The 18,084-nt window shown below is 48.7% G+C and overlaps 1 protein-coding gene across 1 annotated transcript in view; it reads left to right on the top strand.

Moving 5' to 3' along the window:
• The window catches only part of KCNH4 (potassium voltage-gated channel subfamily H member 4), a 976,843-nt gene that overhangs the window by 458,602 nt on the left and 500,157 nt on the right, over window positions 1-18,084 (top strand). The gene's annotated exons all lie outside the window — the stretch shown is intronic.

Consider the following 18,084-nt stretch of genomic DNA (forward strand, 5'->3'; position numbering starts at 1 on the left):
CCCAACCAAGCACGAACACAGCGGGAGAGAGCACACAGAAACCCACCTTAAACAGCAGGTGGTCGACGACCCGAAACCCGCATACAAGAAGCTCATCTACCTAACCGAAATATACACGGGAGTTAAATGCTCCAAGGCCGTGCAACTTGGGAGGCCCCCTGGTACACCTTGCACAGCAAAGTTCTTAAAACAGTTCATCCGCTTCATATGTAAAGATGGACAGTGGGGGCACTATCATGTATGTTTATAAACCAGTGGTCGAAGTGTACAAAAAGAGGTAGTGCAACTATGTTCCCTGCTAGCCCACCCCAATCACCACAAACCCCATCGCCACGCCCCCTCCCACACGCAATACACACCCAACACCTGGTTCTCGAGTTTCCTTCATTTTAACACTGTGTAAAGGCTGAAAGAAGCACAGTGAAAGAACATTCAAAGTGCATTTAAACAACCCCATTACCTTTTATTATTTGTCCCCCACACCATGCAACTTTACACACCGTCCCCTTTCTAATCACCTACCATTCGCATCTCTTAAGGGGCATGCTAAAGATTAAACACACCTACCAATTACACACTTGTACTGCTGCGCCTGCAGTATTTTCTCGTTAAGTTGCTTAAATGCAAAAGAAACATTCTGATTACTGGACGAGCAGGGCTACAATGGCGCTTAGGAATGGGCTTCATTCCAAGCAAGCCACGGAAAAAAGAACACTAGCCCAGCAACTCTAGGATACCAGAATGTGATGTGAGCTTGGAGCTGATCCCGCAGGTCCCAGGTATGAATCCCCCATATGGGAAAAACAAAGGTACCTGCTTTTTAAAACAAAACCATTCCAGAACGGTTTCTTTTTAAAATAAAAGTATAGGAACAGTAAAACTTAGTTAAAAAAAGTAGAGGAGCATCGCTCCCAACCACTCACGCCAACATCGACCACTGTTATAAATTTGTTTTCATCAACTCAACTCAGCCCCACTACGACTGTTCGCGACAGACTATTGAACCTAATTAGCACTGCATGCTCATTGGTAGGTTTCCTTCTATGATTTATGATGAAGTCAATGTGGGAGGCAAGCGGATGAGGACTGAGACACCCTTGAGGCCAGTGCTGCCACTCGCTCTGTGATGCTTGCCACAAAAGCAGAATACAGAGGGCTGCACCGGCCCTCAATCCACCCCTAGCCACTTATGTCAGGTATCTTCTAAGCAGGGTCCTTGCTAGGTTTGTAAAATATCCGGTGCTACGCTAATGTCAGAACTGTCTGGGCTGTCGAGACTCAGGGGTAGCTAGCCTTTTGGTTGTAGCCCCCGAGCTTCCATATGTGGCTACCAACAAAAGACCCGGGCAATAGCCCCTTTTGCCCACCCCCATGTGTTGCCTCTGTGACCACACAAATCCCACAATGTTCATCATGCAACGTGGAATCAGAAAAGAGAAGCATGGAGAGTACAGATCATGCCTCCCAAGTGCTTTGACAGGGGAGCAGGATCATCAGTGCTGCTTGGGGGAGCCACCACAAGCCCCGCCCTTACGAGACCTCAGAGGCCAGCAGGCCTTCATGAGAAACCGGATTTCATACCTCAGGATAAATTGGGCAACAAAATCCAGCTATGCCATGACGGAATCAGCTGACCGAGAGTAAAGCACCCCCTGATTCCAACCTGGCCATTATAAACCCTCAGTGCGTGAATTTACGGTATGCCCGCAACACAGTCAAGTTCACCTGCCCAAAGTGTATTGGGACAAAGCTTATTCCAAGCTTAGCCTGTTCCTCACGTGCACACAGCTGTTCAGCATCTCACTGTGGCATGGCAGATCTCAAACTCTGATAACGCATAAAAAGAGAGCGAGTCAGAGAGAAATTGTGGGAGTTAGGTGATGGTTTGTAAGGAATTCGACCATTCGCACGATGGGTGAGTGCTCGCCTGGGCTTTTTTGAAATTTTAAATGAAATTGAATGATGGTAGATCAACCTCCGGAAATTGTGTGGGGCTAATCCAAGCACATTTTCCTATGCTCACCACATGACTTACACATAGACCTGTGTACTCTGGATGGACACAGCCTACATGCGCTGTCCCCCCTGTCATATTTAGTTGGGATATGACAGCCAAGAGTACATCAAGGCATCTCAGAAGGGGCCAGGCAAAACCTTCCTCCTGCCATGGCCAGCCTAATTGACTAACCAAGGCTCCATGGATCCACCCTATCCTTTGTTAGCTCACTGGTGGCAGCTTTGCATACTAATTAGAGTTAATTCAAACAGGCCCATGGGGGGGCCTGGTCGCAGGACTAACAAAGGGAAAACCCCAATAACCTTTGATATGCACTGTGCCAACCTGAAGCCAGCTCCTACCTCTCAGTATCAAGGGCACTGACCTGTGATACCTGTAACTATGTATTTACAGTAGTTATACCCGCAGGGTACCCCATTCAGAAGATATGAGTATTTGGCATGGCAGAGACAAAAAGTCTGGTCTCGCCACAGATTCAAGGGAGACCTGCCACTTTAATCAGGAACCACAGAGAGCTCAATTAACCAGAGATACCCTTTGATCCACAACAGTCAGGAAGATGGGTGGGACTTAGTATTAAATGTTTTCATCCTTTTACCTTTTCTGTTTCAAAGCACTCTGGTTATGACCTCATGCATACCATACAGGAGATTGTTGGTGGGGACCCAGGATTGGTCCATTAAGGTAGGCTTCGCCTACACCAATCACTGTGGCCCATTTGGCTTTAAAAGAGGGTGAGCCCCTCTTTTGGGCAGATCATCTGAAGACCTTGCAAGGAGTAACAAGAAGAACTCATTTGGACCCTGGCTGAAGGTACAGTCTGCCTTACAGCATCCGCTACTGAAGGAAGACCAGGATTTCCAAAGAGGGAAGTAAGATCCCTCCCCATAACATCTCCCAGGGAACAGAGGGAGATACTCAATCCAGAGGACCCTCCAGCAGCTCCAGAACCAGTAGCTAGCCAGCACACAGTGTGCCCTGCTAGGCTCTGCAGCAATGTTCCTAGGTGGGAAGTGACAGAGAGTCTCTGAACCAAACCAAGGACAATGCTGTTGCCTGCAACACTCTCCTCAGCTTTGGGCCACCTTAAAGTACGACACAAGCAAAATGAAGAAGCTAGGAGGAGTGCATCGACAAGCACCAACCAGCATCCACCGTAAAGGACATTTTTGAACCAGTCTAGCCCCCTCGAGCTGCAACCCACTGCACCACTGACTGGTGTCATGCCGCAGTCGCTAACATCGTCTGAGATGCCTTGACCAGTGCTTTACACTGCCTACCAGCACTGACACAAAGATTCCTGACCCTGAGTCGCTGTGTAGGCCATCCTGTAGCCTTCCATACAGCCTTGCTCGCAGAACTGCTTGCCGCCTGATATCCGCAGCTGACGTCCATCTTGAACTTTGTCACAGAAGCTGCAATGCTCCCTGAAACCGACTCTACACTGTCAAGCACCAAGCACTTCTACAAGCACAAGGTACATTGTGGTTCTGTCCCCCTGGTCCTTCTCTGAAGGCCTCTAGTGACATTCTACGACCCATTACTCCCTTTGTGCTGAAACCAAGTATAGAACACGTGTACCAGGTTTCTCTATTGATTGTCCTCTCTGCGCTGATCTATATAAAAGTTTAGAAAATTGATAAGTGCATCAGCACCGGTGTGACAAGTTCTACTCCTGAACGGACTCTCTTCATATACTGCAATCAACTATCATACCACTTGCGCCTTGCACAATTCTGATTTATTTTATATGTATTGTAGAATGAGTCAAACATATATAAGTATCATACAATGAACATAGATTATCAGGTACATCATACCATCCCAATAGAATTTCAATAGCAAAAATACAGACACAATGGCCCTCATTCCGAGTAGGGCGGTAAGGGATACCGGGCATCGGTAAGGAGACCAGTGCCGGTAATCCCTTACCGCCCTACTACGAGGTCCCTTAGCGGGTCCCTTCCTTAACGCCTGGTCTGACCAGGTGTTAAGGACAAGACCCGTTAAGGGACCTGGGTGCGAATACCTGGGCTTGGCATACGCCGGCCCGTTATTTGCGCCTTCCCCATTCCCCTTGAGCCCTATGGGGGCTCAAATGGGAATGGGGAATAGTTTGGTAAATGGAGACTTACCGGTCTCTCCAAGGTCGGAATGGACCGGTAAGTCCCCATTGAACCAAACCGGAATCGGTACCGGTATTGGAGGCAGTCATGGCGCAAATAGCACCATGACTACCACCATACTCGGAATGAGGGCCAATATATTTCTGAGTACACTTCCAAATACCTTGTACAATCAGTGACAAGGTTTTTGAAATATTCTCTTTGAACAGCACAATACACCAAATTACAGAGAGAGTCTAGCCGACACGTTTCACTTATTGTTCCACTGTCTTGTCATGAGCACTAATGAGCTTCTTCAAGACTGTCTCTGATTCCAATCATTGCGTTATACCTCTGTGTAAAGAAAACTGGATGTCATGAATCAGTCTTCAGCAAAAACAAGAAGCAACACAACTCATGCATTAATGCTGTTTAGAGCCTATTGACCGCCATGCATCCCTTTCCCCAATTCTACATATAAAATAAATCAGAATTGTGCAAGGCGCAAGTGGTATGACAGTTGATTGCTGAAACCAAGTATCCCTGAACTATTGTGATTAATTACTTTAACGACCACCCTACTGTCAATATCCAGAGTGCATTCCTTTTCTTTCTTTGAAACTGTTTGTCCTCTGCATTCCTTTACAGGGTTGTATTTTGTAGAGTGCTAGAACTGGGTGTTGAATAATAAAAAAATTGAGATTTTTATACAACCTTGTCTGGACGGTCCCTTTCATCATTGGGTAATAATTGTATTTTCGCTGTGTAACAACTAACCAACGATCCATGAACTTGCAGAGATAAGCCTGCCGTTCTGTCCATGTTACCAAAATTGGACAAGGAGGTTTATAATTTACTTGTGTTTCCAATCTGTTCAGGTCCATTCCGGTGTACTAGAGGTGTGGGGCTGATTGATAGTTTAGAAAGCGATAGTCATACCTGGACCACTGGTGCCTCGGAAGTTTTTATTTATTTATTTTTTTTAAACTTTATTTTTTGAGTTTTAGCAAAAGCATACAATAACAACCTGTATCCACAGGTTCAAGTAACAAAACTAAACACTACGTTCATAGCACATGCCGCACACATCCGAGAACTGTGGGTCGAGCAATCATCGGAAATATTGTCCTTCAGGAAGGTCTCTTCTGCTAGGTAGCTGTGTTGAATAGCGGGAGTCTGATTGTAATCAGATTTGTGAATTGCGGAGTCAAGAATGCGAGTTCACCACATCAGGAGCGGAAAGTAAATAACTAATATATGGGCCCCAAATATCTGGTGGGCGTGCGTGTAGGGGAAGGGTACGTATGAACTCAGTGTCCATGTCTTGACAATAGAGAATGTCCTTATTCCATGCCATGAGTAAAGGTAGGGGACCTCGTCCCCATGCCAGGGCTACTCTTCTACGGGCGAGCACCAGGAGCAGAGAAGCCAGCTTCCTCACTGGGGCTTGTAAGTGTTTTGACATACTCAGGAGCGTGATGGTCGGATCGGGGGCCAGTATCTCACCTACTATGTCACTCGTATGTTGTAAGACTGAGGACCAAAATCGGGCTACTCCCGGGCAGTGCCATGCAAGGTGGATGAAGTCAGCGGAGGGAGCACCACATCTCTCACATTGGTCAGAGGTTTCGGGGTGGTGGCGCCGTTAGTTTTGGGGGGTGTAGTATATTTGATGCACAAAGTTAAAATGGATCTGCTTAAATCGGGTATTTAAAGCAACTTTTTGGGTTTGCCGGAGGATGTAGGTCCAGTCATCTTCAGGTATTGTGGAGTGGAGGGCCGTCTCCCATCTCTGTTTCGCCCTTATGGCGGTCGGAGTCGTATCAGCGAGCAACGACCTATATATAGAGGAAACTAACCTTCCCTCCCCCTCGGCCTGGATCGCATTATGCAATAGGGGCCACGTCGGTGGTTGTTTGGGGAATGTTGGGAAGTGAGCCTGCAGGGTGTGGCGCAGCCTGAAGTAAAGGAAAATATCGAGCAAGGTGGTGCCGCCTCTCTCCCTGATCATTTGTGGGGTCAGAAACACGCCATCAGGGAAGAGGTCTCCAATAGATTGGATATTGGTCTTATCAAGCCATATTAGAAATACTTTCTCGTTGGTCAGGGGAATGCCAGGGATGAACTTGATTGGCAGTAACGGGGAGTATCTTATCTGTAGTTCGTATTTACGGGCGATTTTTCTCCAGATGGCGTATGAGGATAGGACCGTATTTAGCGTGTTATATGGGACCGGGAGATTGCTGAGGATGACAGCTGTTAAGAAGTCGGGGGAGGCCAAGGTGCGCTCAACCTGAACGTGAGGGCGGACATATTCAGTGGCGTACCAGTGGCTTAGGAATTGGGCTTGAGCGGCCCAATAGTACTTTTCTATATCAGGGAGTGCCAGGCCACCCTGCGACACCGGTAATGTCAGTGTCGTATAGGCGACTCTTGCTGGTTTGCCAGCCCATGTTAGTTCAAGAATAAGGCTCCTAATTTTCTGAAGAAATGTGCGTGGAAGTATGAGGGGTATATTCGTGAATAAATAAAGGAGTTTGGGGAGAATCATCATCTTGATCAATGAAACCCTTCCCCACAGCGTTAAGGGGAGCGACTTCCATCTCTGGATACGCTCTCGGAGGGATTGGAACACTTGTCCATAGTTATCTTTAAATATCTCATCATGGTTGAGCGACATGAGAATGCCGAGGTAGCAAACCCCGGTGTTTCCCCACTTAAATCCATGATCGTCTCGGAACTTAGGAGTAGCCATTGTCAGCGGGAATATTACCGATTTGGAGTGGTTTATTTTAAGACCAGAAACGCCGCTGAATCGGATCACCTCGCGCATGATTGGGTTGAGATTAGTTTGGGGATCTTTGATGAACAGCATCACGTCGTCTGCGTAGAGGGAGACGATCAATCTATGTGGGCCAAAGGTAAGGCCTCTATTAATTCGGTGCGTTCTTAGTCTGGAAGCAAGTGGTTCCATAACCAGGGCAAATATAAGGGCCGACAGGGGGCATCCCTGCCTAGTGCCGCGCTCTAACCTGACTCTGGGGGATCTTATAGCGCCAAGGGTGATGTAGGAGCGGGGTTCGTTATATAGTAGTGACACCATCCTAATAAAAAGTTTTCCGAGACCCATTTGTGTAAGTGTTGCAAAGAGATATGGCCATTTGACAGAGTCGAAGGCCTTCTCAGCATCTAATAAAACTGCGATGGCCTGTTGTGTGGGGTCGAGTGCTGCAATGACTCCAAACAGTCGGCGGATACCATATGTTGTGTTGCGTCCAGGAATAAAGCCGGCTTGGTCACCCAGCACCAGCGCGGGCATGAGGGGAAGGAGACGTTTTGCTAGAATCTTGGCCAGGATCTTGTTGTCAAGGTTAATTAATGAGATCGGCCTGTAGGAGGCGCAATCGTCTTGGGGTTTGCCTGGTTTATGGATGAGGACTACATTGGCTTCACGGAGGGTGGGTGGAAGAATAACTCGCTCTAGGGCCTCTTCGTATACTCGGAGGAGTAACGGGGCTAGCGTGGACACGTATGCTTTGTAAAATTCTCCAGTGAGACCGTCTGGACCAGGTGCCTTGGTGTTCGGGAGAGATTTTATTGCCTCTTGATTTCCTCTTGAGAGATGGGCGTGTTCAGTGGTTCGCGTAGATCTTGAATCACCCAATACAGTTCGGTGTCGTTAAGGTAGTTCTGAAGCTCTTCAGGGTTAGTAGTGATTTGAGAGCTATACAGGTCTTGATAGAATTTGTGAAATGTGTTCACAATATCTTCCGCAGTGTAAGCCAGGTTTCCCTGCGTGTCTCGGATGCGTTCCACCCGAGGGAGTGTTTGGTCAAGTCTCAGGAGACGGGCCAGGAGCGCCCCGGGTTTTTGCCCCTCGCCATACTGTCTGATCCTGTGGTTGCGGCCCAAGAATTTCAGTTCACGTTCGGAATTTTGATAGTTCCATTTTTAGGTCGGCCAGGGTCTGCGCATCCGGGGATGCTGTTTGTTTATTTTCAAGGTCTTTCAGGTGTTGTTCACTGTCTGTCAGTTCGCGCCTAATCAGTTTCAGGATGCCATTTTCCTTGGCCATGCACACCCCTCTCACGTAGCATTTCAATGACTCCCATAGCGTGCCGGCCGATGCCACTGAGCCCTGGTTTATCTCAAGGAAAGTGGTGATGTCTTGTTGGAGCTCATCCGCGAAGACAGGATCTAAAAGCGAGCCCGATTTAAATCTCCAGTTCACTGGGGTTTTTTGGGTCTCCGAGAGCATGAACTCGAGTGTGACCATGGAGTGGTCGGAAAGAGAGCGTGGCAGGATTTGACAGGGTCCCCAATTGTATGGACTGCGGGTCGATACCAGTAAGTAGTCGATGCGAGAGCTGGTGTTATGGACCGCTGAATGGAATGTGTAGTCCTGGGAGTTTGGATGGGTGTGCCTCCAAATATCGGATAGCTCAAATGCCTGACAGATCTCTGTAACCTGACGACTGGCTCTGGAGGTTTTGTTGCTTGAACCATGCGATTTGTTGGTCTGGGGGTCTAGGGGGGTATTGAGGTCTGCTCCCCAGATGATCGTTGCTGATGTGTACGCACCCAGATTTGACATAATCCAGTTAAAGTTATTCGGACCGTCGACATTGGGGGCGTAGGTGTTCACCAAAACTATTTCCTTCCCGGCAAGTAGTCCCCTTATCAGCAGGAACCTGCCTTCCTCATCCTTCTTAAAGCTGATCAGGCTAAAGCTGGCTTTCTTTTCAATCAGTATTGCAACGCCTCTCGCATATGAGGAGTACGAAGAAAAGTATCTATGGCAACCCCACGAGCGGGCCCAGTATTGCTCTGCCGATGGTGTAAAATGGGTTTTCTGTAACATAGCAATAGTGATCTTGTGTCTCCGTAGGTATTGAAGAACCTTCCTGAGTTTAGAGGGTTGGTTGCCGCCTCTAATATTCCAAGTAGCAATTTTAAGTAAACCCAGTTTGCAGGAATTGAAAAGAGAGGACTGGCGTCACCCCAACTGTGCGGATCAGATAGTACTTAGGAGTGCGGAGGGACCTGTTGCAACTCACATGTTCCGGATTGAGGATCTGTGCTTGTTGTGCGCCTGAACGTAGTTGATTGGGCGAGAACAACTTGATAACTCTTGATTCCCTCCCCAGCGCAGGCAACCCCCAACAGGCCCGCGATATGCCCACCCCCCCCTGCATGGGCAACTCCCAACTGGCCCTTGGTAAACAGTCCCCTGTAAACAAAACAGTCAGCATTGCTGTGCTAGGGGCGCTAGTGGCCCTCCAAGATAGTGATATCGAGGTATCTCCTATTTGCGACAGTTGTGGAATTATTCTTTATGGCGGATCTCTTCTTGGTCTATTTCCCCTCTGGGGGTTTCCGTCATTTTGGGCGGATCTGCAGCCATTGCGGTCTAGGTATTCAGTGGTCTCCTCAGGCGTGTTGAAAAACTGAGTTTTGCCTCTGTATTGTATACGGAGTTTCGCAGGGAAAAGCATGGAATACTGAATTTGATTCTCTTGTAGTCTGCGTTTCACTGCTGTGAATGATCGCCTTTGCGCCTGAACTGCTTGGGAGAAATCTGGGAAAAATTGAATCTTGTCTCCGTCATATTGGAGCGTGCCTTTGTCCCTTGCGGCTCTCAGGATGGCATCCCGGTCCCTGTAATTGAGCAGCTTCGCTATGATGGGCCGAGGATTTGTTCCTGGGACAGGCCTCGCGTTAGGAACTCTATGGGCTCTCTCAACGATGAAGAGCTTTGATAGGGTCTCCGCTCAGAACATGTCTATGCAGATCTTCTCGACGTATTCTTCCATTTTTTGATTAGGCTGATGCTCTCTAACGCCAATGATCCTTAAGTTACTCCGTCGGGAGCGTCCTTCAAGATCTTCGTTCTTGGCGCTCACAGCTTTCACTTGGTCCTCTAATAAGGATACTTTGGAGGTTAAGGACCCTGTGCCATCGTCAAGGTCGGAAACCCTCTGCTCGACAGTGTCTAATCTGTCAGCGTGCTTGTCCAGCCGATGTTGGAGCTGGTCGACTTTGGAAGAAAGAGAGTCCAGTTTGCTCCCCAGGCCCCCTATTCCGGCCTTGAGGTCCAACAGAATTTCTCTGATGTCAAGCTCTTGCGCCTCTCCAACTTCGTGGGGCTGATCTTGATTGGGTGATTGCGGTCTGCTGTTTGAGGAGGTCGCTTTGGTGGAGGAACAGCTTTCAAAGTTTAATTTTCTCTGTGACCTATCATTCTTCCCCATCTTTGTGTTGAATCTGGGCGACAGAGCGCCAGAGGGACCACGGGCGACACGCTCGAAAGGCCCAGCTGGAGGGTCGCAGGATATCCTGGTGTCTAGATGGCCGGGGGGGCCTCTGGCGTGTGCTGCGGTGCTCTGATCTCAGATTTGTTTCCGCCCTGTCGCCACTATAGTGTCCTGACCAAGATTAAGAGGGAGTTTGTGCTATTCCAGCGGGGAGGATGCCAACCTGTGCGCCTTCCGGTTAATTCCCGGGCAAAACTCGGATACTGCTGCAGTCTGAGCTCAGCTGCAACCAAGTGTTGAAGGTATGGCTGCGCCAGAGGTCTAGGCCGATTTTCCAGGTGTTGGGTGGGTAATGCACGTGAGGTCTTAGGCGTTTTTGAGGTAGTGGAATAGCCCCTTGCAGAATGGACCTTCACTTTATGATCGTGGGATTGTACAGGCTTCTTTTGTCGGACTATGGGCACCAAATTAGCGGGCGCATTGTGTGTCCTGCAAAAACGCTGTATTCCTTGGGCGGGGTTGGGGGCCCTGGGATGAATGTGGCGCGGGAGAGCAGGGGCTCCTGTTGCTCAACCCGCCAGTCGACGATATTGCCTCCTGTGAGTGAATATTTGCAGGTCCTGCAGGGCCGAGGTGACCGCTGGTTGGCGATCGCGGGAGATCCGGGGCCTGAATAGACCCTTGAGGGGGGTGCGCAGAGCGCTCGTACCTGGTCTCCTGTTGGTGTGCTGCTGCGATCACAATGCCGCTCCTCGCGGTACCGGCAAGCTCCGCTGTCCCTCCGATCCCGCGTCGGCTGCCGCAGCCGCGCTATCACCGGCACCCCTCGATCCTCCCGGAGCTCCGGCGGGGCGCGGCAGGCATTCTGGACCAGCGCCGACAAGGGCAGCGAAGGCGCTGTCGCTCGTTGCACTCTGCGCTGCAGGGATTTCGCCGAGACGCGGACAGCGCCTCGCGTTGATACGGCCGGCTCAGCTCTTCCGTGGGCACCCGGTCCACCGCAGCTCCAGCGAAGGCCGCGTACCCCGGACGGATGAAGGGAGGGGGGGGTGGAGCACCACGCTGCCCGTCGCTCACGGGCGAAAACACAGGTGGTTGGCAAAATGAATGCAGGGGTCTGTGCAGAAACGCTTTGGCTTTCAGTGGCTGGAGATTCCAGACTGTTTGGCTGCCACGGAAGTCTCGATTTTTCAGGATCTTGGGGGAGCTACACAGAGCTCACAGGGAGGCCGCCATCTTGGACGGCTCTCTAGCGCCCTCTCCTGGTGCCTCGGAAGTTGATTCATCACATGGTTTCAGAGTGGTTGGCATGGGAGGCGGATAAGAGTGGAAGAAGGGGTCTGAGTGGAGGGCCAGAGAAAGGAATGAGGAGACAAGGGGTAACATGTAAGAGAAGATAGATTGGGGAGGAACACTTAGAGAGAGCAAGGAGCGGAGGAGTGTTAACGTGCAGAGGGAGGAAGCCAAGTAGAAGGCCATCAAGCGTATACAGGGGGAGATGGAGAAGGGACATAAAAGTAGAGAGTAACAGAAGGAGGAGGCCAACAAGCATCACCAAGGGCAGAAAAGAAAAGACAAGGAACATGTGGAAAAGGGAGAGATAGAGAAAAGTTAGCGAACAAAGAAGAGAAGTTAGAGGAGAAATACCAAAGGAAAGAGAAGGAGGTGGAAGATGAATATCAAGCGAGAATGGAGAGGCCTCCATGTAGAGGAGAGAACGGGGGAACATCAGAGAGGACAGGGAAAGGAACAAGTGGGGAGACGCCAAGAGCAGGAGACATGACATCAGCTGGAGAAGAGCGGTAGGGACCTCAAGGAGGAAAGCAATGGGGCAAGAACTGATGGGAGACAGAACTAGCTGCTCTTGTTTGGACTTGTGCCAGGAGGGGGGCCCTATGCTGGTGGAGAGGAGCTGCATCAGAGGTGAATGTTAAGCCAGAGACAAAAGTCTACGGGTGGTGGCCTCTAGTACTGACCAAAGATGGAAGGCTGGCATGAGGCTGGGGAGTAGCTGAAAGTACCCTAGGGTCCAGTTGTGTATGTTGCACCTGATGACTGACCAACGCCAGAAAGCCTAAGGGTGCTGGGTGGTGACGCCTAAGAAGACCAATGAATGAGCTGCACCAGCCAAGAAAGACACAGTGTCAATAAAAAAGTGTTCTGGACAAAATACAATCCCAGAGACTGTGTGGTGCTACCGGGAGGAGGCCTGGAACTACGGCAAAGAGGTAAATGACCACAGGCCGAAGGGAAATCCAGGGCCTGTTGGGTGCCAGACAGTGAGCACTAACCCCTTTTGTGTTAAGAATAAAATGTGTAGGGAACTTTGAGGTACTCTCCAGTCATCTGTTGATCCCTCAGGTGCTACAAGTTCCAGGTCGCTGTTTTGGTTCTATGTCTGTCGGCCATATTTATATCCACAGTAAAAGAACAGTTTTCCCAGGGTTCATTTGAATTCCTATTCCCCTTTTAATCTGCCCATTTTGGTTTCATGTTACAAAAAATATGGCATTTTGAAAACTAAAACGGTTCTTTTCATGGAAAGGAGGATAGCTCAGTGGCAACATGCTCACCTTGGAAGCAAGATGACACAGAGCAACACAGGTTCGATCCCCGCGTCCGCGCTTAGAAACCTCTGGGTATTAAGCGCGTTATAAATGACCTATCATATCAAAGTTATTCAATTCATGACGTAATATTGCATCATTAGGACACTTATTACGTTATTTGCGCACTTACCATGACTTAATAAGAGACGACAAAGCAACAGCTCATGAACGTATCATCTGAGGAGCGCTACGTCATTAAATGCTTAACTGATGCAAAGAGCCAGAAATGAACATGTGTAACATGAATGCGGTTCATTAGTCCCGCAAAGACGTGGTTACTGGATTGGTGAATTTAGCAAATTGTGACCTGTGGCAAATCAAGGTGGTAACTGTGAAAGGGAATTGGATGCCTGGACCAAACTGCTGATGTATGACTGTGCTGTCACTTTGTTCAATTGTGCAAAATTCTACAGTGCATGTGGACTGTTCACTGTGGGAACCCAAGCAGTGGTCCTTCATAGCACTTTCGCTGCTGTGGGTGCTTCTGGACCCAGATGCCTGTCACCGGGCATCCATATTCCAGGTCTGGACTTTCATCTAAAAACTGTGAGTTTAGTCTCAACAATTCCACCGATTGACCTCTAGCACCTGTTGCCCGTGGATAGAAAAAAGGAAACCCAGAGCTGCTTGTATTTAGTCTTGGTGACATGGAGTGCTCTGGCCACCTGGTTCACCCAACTATTTCTGGGGTTTAGTTTACATTATTGGGAGGGAACAGGTGCAAAAGCAGCCATACTGGAGCAACTTTAGGCCCTTGGACTGAAGGCGGGACTTCCCGTGAAATGGTACTAGAACAGGATGGTTTGCCCTTTTAAGTTACGCGCCCAAATAGCCCAGGGATTCTTAGCACCATTGGTGACCTGCACACAATAGCCCCCCATTCTCCTTTAATAGCAAGGATCCAGCCAATCCTGAACTGATGCCCATTCCAAGAACTTAAGGACACCAATGCTTATTAAAGCAATAGAAACCGCACAGTGCCCCCACCCCCGGCGATCATTACAAGCCTGAGTAAAGCGAGGGCTTTCACGTAGCCCCGGGGGCATTACCCGACTGGTAATGCCCCCCTCTGAAGTTTCTAATTCTATTAGCACCCTGGCACGTTGTACTGGGGTACTAATAGTATTTATTCTCAGTTCACTGTGATTTTACCGAAAACAATTTTAATGGATATTTTACCCAAAAAAAAAAAATAATAATAAATCACAAAATGTTAAACATTTTTATTTGGTGGGGTCACCCTCCCGAACTCCCAGTTTCCCTAAGTCTTTACCCCCACTCCAACCCCTTCCCCACTTATTTTAACCCCTTACCATATATATATATATATATATATATATATAGATATATAAATAATATACATATATTTATATATTTAAATCAGTTTTTTCGGTAAAATTATGGAATACCTTTTTTTGAGAAACGCTGTGTAAACGGTCCCTCAACTCGAGAAAAAAAAGAAAAAAATGGCCACCATCGATAGGGGAGAAGGGAGTACATGAAAGCCCTTCTCACTTTCCATGGCCTCCATTAAAAAGATATTTTTTAAAAAGTAAACAAAAAACATGGCTGCCCTGGATCGGGGCATAGGGACTAGATGTAGTAGTATACTCATGATGCTGTGGAACGTTATGACAGGTTAGAATGCGGTGGCAGAGCCAAGTCTGTGTTCTGTGTTAGGCAGAGGTGAGTTGGCAGGACCTGCCTGGGTGGTGGTGCCGGCCGCCCCTTGTCATCATCTATCTTGTGTCTGTATTGCTTGGCCTGCACTCCAGGCAATAAAGGCGGCGCTGCCATTCACAGGCTTACCTGGGCTCCCTGTGTCACTGCTCAACACAATGCTCTCCATAACTACATGGTTGGTCGTGGACCTGCCTCCTTGCTCTGTGCCACGCTGTGGTCATCTCCAGCATCCTCACTTTGGGGCCAAATCGTGGTGCATTTGCAACTGCAACCACCCACAAACTGCACGCAGAGGGTCCCCGCCAAAGAATCTCAAAAAGTGCCATGAGCAAGTTGCACCTGCCGCAGTTTGCACATGCAAATGGGCCTGATTCAGGCAGAAATTAGGTGCATGTCGGTGGAAGGAAAAATATAAATGGTTAGAGGGAAAATGGAAGCGGAAACCCTTTCAGTGAAACAGGTAAAAACAACCCTAAAGTTTGCTCCTGTGAACTTAACCAAGTCCCTTATGCAAGGTTGGAACAGCGGAGACCAGAGCAAGTGGCTTTGATCTTTGTGTGGATCACGTATCGTCATTTGCCTGCGAGGGGGTGCCCTTCATTTACTTTTTCCTGATGTCGCCACACTTCCTGACACACCCACTTTTCATTTGCAATGTGGGTGGAGCTATCTATTCTGCTTTGCATATGGTCGCACAGGGCCCTTTTCAGGATTTAGTAAATTTGCCGCAACTTGGCCCAGTGAATTAGCCCCTATATATTACACAGAACCGGCTCACGGGGCGATCAAGGGGCGATCAAGTGGCGCGGTGGCACAGGGGCGCTGCAGATAAAGGGCGCCGCCAGCTCAGGGTCATGTAAAGTGCCAGTCAATGGCTTTCTATTAGTGAGTCACTCACATATAGAAAGTCATTGACTGACCTTTTACATGACACTGAGTGACAGAGGCGCGGCGCCAGCCCCCCAACCTTTTCACAGTTATTTCCTGATTTGCTTAAGGGTAGCTCTTTGTATCTCTTTCCAATGCAGCAGCACCCTGTAAACTTTGACCCCCGCTCCCCAGAGAAAGGGGTGAGTACATGAGCAACGATTCACATTCCCATGGTGAACTGTACTTTTTCCTTCTTTGCATTCTGGTATTTGTAGTCTACAGAACGTTGGGGGTGCCCAAAAAATCACACCCGGGGCACTGATATTACAACACATTTATAACATTCAGGAAAGCTATTAGCACATATTTTTTTGGAGCTATACCACTCCCTGCATTTTTCTGTTTGTCATCTTGACCGCGAACTTTGAGGCTCCCCCTGGCATGGTGCGTGAAGGAAGTACAAAAACAATGTCCGTTCTCAGTCTGTGGGTTTCCTATCGCTTATATCGCCTGCCTAAGCAGGCATCCGTTAACCCCAACCCCCCTCAACATACCCAGGATCTGTGGTGAGATTCAAGCCTGCAGGTTATTTCCCTTCACCCCACTCACGGGCAAAGGGTGAGCCTTGAAAACAAAGAGATATTGTAGTGTGGGCTTGCATTGCATGTGGCAATGCAAGCCATGGAATGCCGGTCTGGTTGGAACCTTGTGTTCCCTCAGGATTCTAGGGACTACAGTTGGGGATTCAGGATGGGAGATGTTACTAGAAGGATGTCTGTACCTATGCTGTCCCCTTACTTCTAGTCTATACCCTGAAACGACAATAAAGCGTACTTACCTTTTGTACCTACTGGTTTCTATGTGCTCTCTGTGTCCTGCTTACCTGTCCTGGGTCCAGACGCTACAGATATGTTTGCCTGCTACAGATCCCAGACTACAACCCCCAGAATGCAAATGAAAAAGGCTGGACTGAACTGGCATCTCCCGAATGGAATAGGCGTGTTGGCATGGATACCGGACCTCCACTGGCTCGCTGCCTTGCCCACATACACCCTCTTCCTTGTCTCTTATAGGCAATGGGGTGAGTTGCGCATGTAAACCGCAGTCTTCACAGCCTGAGCGAAACTTTCTATTATAACCCCTCTTCCCCCCCCTCCCAACGGCCTCTACCGGGAACTGGACTTTCTTAATGGGTGCTACAGGGAGCAATCAGGGTGTCATTTTGCCAAACTGGCAGGGGATTGGGTCTGAGGTTGCAGGCCCTTTGCCACCATTGGCGGTTTCAGAGGAAGTGACATCACAAAAGCATCACGCGCAGCCTTTGACCCAGATAAAACCACAAACGTATACAAAAAACCCTTGAATAAGTGCAAAACGCAGAAGCACATTCAAAATATCAGGCACAGCTACAAGGCTGGCATCGTTATAACTCGTGATGACTCAAATTTATTTCTGAATTCGTTTATTTTCATTCTTGTAAACATCAGAGGTGAAAGTGGGCAGGGGTGGTGCTCCCCTACTTTTTAAAAATATGTTTTAATGTTCCTATACTTTTATTTTAAAAAGAAACCGTTCCGGAAGTTACAACTTGCACTTCAGTGCACTGCAATGAGCGTTCCCTTAACCAGAAGGCGCATTTGTTTGGGGTTTGTATTGTGTAGGGGGGGGCGTGGCAATGGGGTTTGTGGGGAGCAGCCCAATCCACAAAGGGCCTCTGAATGTGTGCATGTTGCCTGAGCTCATGCAGATGCCCCCCCTCCGTTTGTGCACATCCCAAATTCACCCGCCACCCTCCCCCTGCCCCTCCTCTCTCCCCACGCTAGGACGCGCAGATCATGACAGGGTCCTTCCTGATCCTGTCATGATTTTCTTTGCTGCAGGTTAAACCGCGGCTGTCACACTGCATTTCCATCCCCTAAACAGTCATTCTAATGAGACGGCCCTTTAACAGCACGTCGTCTCTTTGAAATGCTCTCCCAGCAACCACATGGTCGCTGGTCATACATTAGTGGTGGGAGTGCACTCCCGACACTAATCTGGGCAAAGGGGCTGGACAGAGCATCTTGCCAGAAGGGGCTGGCCAGAAATCTGCGGACACTGCTGTTACATTCACTGTCCATTCCCTCGTCCCCCTTCACACCCCCTTCCTCTGCCCTGATTTCATGGCCAGAGGCTCAATATTCCAGTAGGAACTCTCTCTCTCTCTCTCTCTCTCTCTCACTCTCTCTTTCTTTTTCTCTCTCTCTTTCTCTTTCTCTTTCACTTTCTCTCTCTCTCTTTCTTTCTCTCTCTCCCTCTTTTTCCTTCTCTCACTCTTTCTCTCTCTCTTTCTGTCTCTCACTCTTTCTCTCGCTCTCTCTCTTTCGCTCTCTCTCTTGATCTCTCTCTTGATCTCCCTCAATCACTCCCTCTTTCTCTTTCTCTCTTTCTCTTTCTATTGCGTTTACACTCTCTCTCTCTGCCTCTCTCCCTTTCTCTCACTCTCTCTTTTTCTCTCTTGCTCTCTCTTTCTGTGCACATCCATGACTGTATTGTAATAGTCATGT

This window comes from Ambystoma mexicanum, chromosome 13 (assembly GCF_040938575.1).
Source record: "Ambystoma mexicanum isolate Mex_15411 chromosome 13, UKY_AmexF1_1, whole genome shotgun sequence".
Lineage (NCBI taxonomy): Eukaryota > Metazoa > Chordata > Amphibia > Caudata > Ambystomatidae > Ambystoma > Ambystoma mexicanum.